Consider the following 5,047-nt stretch of genomic DNA (forward strand, 5'->3'; position numbering starts at 1 on the left):
AATAATAATAAAATAAAACTCCAGGGGCCGGCCTGGTGGCACAGCGGTTAAGTGCGCACATTCCACTTCGGCGGCCTGGGTCTCGCCGGTTCGGATTCCAGGTGCGGACATGGCACCGCTTGGCAAGCCATGCTGTGGTAGGCGCCCCACGTATAAAGTACAGGAAGATGGGCACGGATGTTAGCTCAGGGCCAGTCTTCCTCAGCAAAAAGAGGAGAATTGGCAGCAGATGTTAGCTCAGGGCCAGTCTTCCTCAAAAAATAAATAAATAAAACTCTAGCTTTGAGGTGCTGACACACACCACCCTAGTTGTGGGACATTACCTTGTGGGACATACTGAGGTCACCTTGCTTCCTGAGGAATTTTCCTGAAAGCTCTAGGCACCAACTTCTACTTGCATCTCACTGGCCAGAATGTAGTCATGTGGTTATCCACATGAGTTGAGGGAGCCTGGGAAATGTAGCTCTTTAGCTGGCACATATTGCTGCTCCCAACAAAATCAGGGTTTGTTAACAAGGAAGAAGGAAAGGAAAGATCTCAGGCAGGCAGCTCTAACTGGTTGGGGCAGAAAGGAATTTATCCGCTGCAGAATTGTTAGAAGGGCTATAGAAGTAGATCTAGGCAAAGCTCTCAGAAACGCTACTTAATTGTTCAGAAACACTGCCTCTTCCATGCCACTGAAACAGATGACCTCTGGCCAGTTGTTTTCCCACAGCACTTCCAAATCAATGTCTTCACTGAGTGCATCTGATTGGTGAAAACTAGGTCACGGGCCTGCAAGGGATGCTGGCAAATGTAGTTCAAGAAAATTCTACATAGACTGCATCGTGTTCACTACCAACAGTCCAGTTTTTTTCTGTCACCATACAAATGTGCCCCTTTACTCCTTTCATCCTCCCCCTATACAGAAACTGAAATATAGTGGTGTACACCTGAAATTTACACAATGTTGTAAGTCAACACGACCTCAATAAAATAATTTTTAAAAAAGTAGATGTGCATTAACCTGAAATTTAAAAAATATTTTCCAAAAGTAACAATAAACTGTATTTTAAAAGAAAAAAAAATTCTATTTGAAGAAGGTAGGACTCACAGTAGTGGTGAGTTAGAAGATTTCATTGATTCTAAGACATGCATTTTTTCATATTTTCATGTCTCTGAAATCAGCATAATTTTGACCGTCAGTGATGGCCGTTGCCCATCTGGCAGTTTCCTGACATGGTTGTCATTGCTTGTACATACACGAAACTCCATTGAAAGGGTGCCGATGGGGTCTCAGGAGCTTGGAAGGAAATCCTGGAGCCAACAGTGAAGCACTCTGTTTATAAATGCTGTGCCACTGAAGAATCGCATAGGGTGCAAAACCAGCAGTACAGACAACTTTGAGCTGAAAAGAGATTCATGACAGTCCTATACTAAATACAAAGAGCTTCTAGAAATAAGTTAACTGACTTATTTTGCTTTTTAATGTATTCACAAGAGATCTACACCTAAATAAATATAAATGAGATCTTTCAATGAGAACAAAATACAAATTCTAAATGATGAGAAAAAGATCCCCTAACTATTGACCTGATGACACCACTTTTGGGAATTTAGTCTGAGGAAATCATTTAAAAGAAAAAAAATTCTCTATGTACAAAGAAGTTTGTTCATGGCGGTGTAATTTATAAGGGTAAAACCCCTGATAATGACTTAAATGTTCAACAACAACAACAACAAAAGCTACTAGTATCTGTTGATACTTTACTATGTGCCAGGCCCTCCTTATCTGGGCAGAAAAAAGGAAAACAAATTTAAATATATATGTTGTAATCACAACTTTGTAAAATATGTATGAGAAATGTTAAAAACTCAAGAAGTCTGCAAAATATCTAGAAACACATTGCAGTAAAACATGAATGTCCAGGATGGGTTTGTGGGGCCCAGTGGGTCCAGTGGCTCTGAATCTCTTTTGGGTTATGGGACCGTATTAGCCTATTCGGGCTGCCAACACAAAACACCACAGGCTGTGTCGCTCAAACAACAGAAACTTATTTTCTCATAGTTCTGGATACCAGAAGTCCAAGATCAAGGTGCCAGCAAATTTGATTCCTGGTGAGGGCTCTCTTCTTGGCTTGTAGATGGCCACCTTGTCACTGTTTCCTCACATGGCATTTTGTCTGTGCATGTATGGAGAGAGAGAGATCTCTGGCCAGTGTCTCTCCCTCTTCTTATAAGGACACCAGTCTGATGGGACTAGGGCCCCACCCTTATGACCTCACTTAACCTTAATAACCTCCCTAAAGGCCCTGTCTTCAAATAGTCACATTGAGGGTTAGGGCTTCAACATAAGAATTATGGGGCAATACAATTCAGTCCATAACAGGACTTCCTTCAGAATCTGGTGAAAACTCTGTACACCTTCTCAAGGATACTGTATACACCGCCTCCTGCAACTTTATGCACAATTCCAGGAAGTTCATGGACCCCAGTTGAGAGCCACCGTTCCAGGCCTCCTTCCTCTTTTCGCAGATGGAGAAATGGAGATTCAGAAAGGGGAAGTCATTTTCAGCAGGTTAGGAGAGAGCCAGTTCTCCTGGTCCCTCATCTAGTGCTGGCCCTACCTAATTCTGCCTTCTGTTAGACCTGTTAGGGCAACCATCCCAGGTGACCCCAGCATTCCACAGGTCCTGTGGACAGGGCGAAGGGGACAGTCACTTCTTCACCTGGATGCACACGTGGGTTAACAAGGCTCTAAGCCATAACCCGCAGCAAATGGGATAGATGTCAGTGCTTCAAACTAGTCGGGAGATTGGGAAAAAGTTGTTCCAACTTTGATCGATATCCGTCTGCAAGAGGCCTGAGTGTGAGGAGATGGAGGGGTTTCTGGCTGTGGAGGGAGAAAGTGGAGACTGAAGAGGCACAGCCTTGAACTGCCTGGTGGCCATGACATGGCATTGCTCCCCTCTCAGACTCCTCACTTGAACACTGCCCAGGAGTTGGCCTATTAGATTTCTCCAAGAGTTCTTCTAGCCCTAATAGTCTATTTTTCTATGATTCTGGGGCAGAAGCCACGAGGAAAAGATCCTTTGAGGCATTTGGGTTCTAGAATTACAGGCAAAATAATTTTTCTTTTTTTTCAAAATGTCTTCTAATGGTATAATAGAATTGGTGATAAAGAAAATGTAGTTTAAAGAGATGAAAAATCCCTAACAAGAATCTGAGAGGATGCTTTAAATACTTAAATAGTCATTTAAAGTAAAGTTTCGACATAAGTGTCTCCTTTATTTCTGTTTTGGGCTCATCCTTAAGTAAGGGAGGTGAATTATAGTAGCTGGACTTCTAAATAACGGGGTCAGAGAATGGAGCAGTATATATAATGGGAGACGCTATTTATCTTTAGGCAGAGGGGGTGGCCCCAGAGAATCATTTTCATTTCATCTCATCAATCAATGAAATAAAGGACTGTGACAGTCTTCCTACTGACCCTATCAGTGCCACAAACCAGTGTGGAGCCTTCATTTAGGCCACCTTGGGGGAACACAAGGCTGGAAACCAAAGCAGGGGAAACTCACTGTGGGGTGGGTGCTAACTTTTCGGAAAAATTCTTCTAGCTTTGCTCCCCACAAACAATAAGGCCTTGAAGCGCTGCACACCCGCACCTGCTGTTTCACTGCCTGTCGGAGCCCCACGCCTAGTCTAGCACATCAGTGGTCTCAGTTTCTGTCCGGGGAGAAGAAAGAGGAAGAAAAGAGTTACTGCTGGGGGAGCAGGGGTGAAGGTTGGTGTGAAGATGGAAGCGTCAAACAGCAAGGGAGATGCAGCCCATCAAAACCACCACCACCACCTTTATTGGCACAAAGAACCCCTTCAGTCCCAGCGGCTAACCCGCTAATCGCAAAGGACAGGAGAAACTCCGAAGCCAGGGCATTGGCCCTTAGTTCCCAACAAACGGCCTTAAACCGCACTGCCCTCAGCGGGTCGAATAAGTGTATTACAAGGCAGGCACGTTGTTTTGGATTGTTTACCTTCATTTCTTTTTCTCAAGGTTCTTGGTCCTCCACCTCTGAGAGGAAGTGGATGGGGAGGGGAGAAACCTCCTCTGAGAAACTGTAACCATAGTGCAACACTTCTGTGAGTTTCCAGAACAAATTCACAATTAAATTCGGAATGAAACTGTACCACCCAAATATGGAATATTTATAAGAAATTGAGATTGATAGCATAATTATGTAAGCATCATTCCTATTATTTTTAGTAAAATCTATCTTTTCAAAAATAACGCTATTGATATAGATAAAATTATATTACTGATCTCAATGAGATCTGTTATAAATAAACGAAATAATTTTAGTTCTACTCTGGTTATAACACAATTAAAATATCTTTATACTGGGATGTTATTCCCCTTAGCGTTATTTTTTCTCCGTCAATGGTGAAAGATAACATAGGTAGAAAAAAGGTCACAATATATATGCATAGTTTAATAAATGATCATCAAGTGAACCTCTATGTCAACAGTCCCAGGTCAAAGAAGAGAACACTGTCAGCATCCACCAAGGCTCCTGAAGTTTCCCTGCCTGATCTCAGCCTCATTCCTCCTCCAAAGAGGAGACGCACATCCTCGCTTTTGTGACCACCTTTTCCTCGCTTATCTGACACAGGCGTACCTCGGAGATATTGTAGGTTCGGTTTCAGACCACTGCAATAAAGAAAGTCACACGAAATTTTTCGTTTCCCTGTGCATGTAAAAGTTATGTTTACACTACACTGTAGTCTATGCAGTGTGCAATAGCATTATGTCTAGAAAACCAACATGCACACTTTAATTAAAAATATTTTATTGCTAAAAAATGCTAACCATCATCTGAGCCTTCGGGAGTCATAGTCTTTTTGCCGGTGGACGGTCTTGCCTCGATGTGGATGGCTGCTGACTGATCAGGGTGGTGGTTACTGAAGGGTGGGGTGGCTGTGGCAATTTCTTAAAATAAGACAGCAATGAAGTTTGCCACATCGATTGACTCTTCCTTTCACCGACCATTTCTCTCTAGCATGAGATGCTGTT

Source organism: Equus caballus, chromosome X (assembly GCF_041296265.1).
Source record: "Equus caballus isolate H_3958 breed thoroughbred chromosome X, TB-T2T, whole genome shotgun sequence".
NCBI lineage: Eukaryota > Metazoa > Chordata > Mammalia > Perissodactyla > Equidae > Equus > Equus caballus.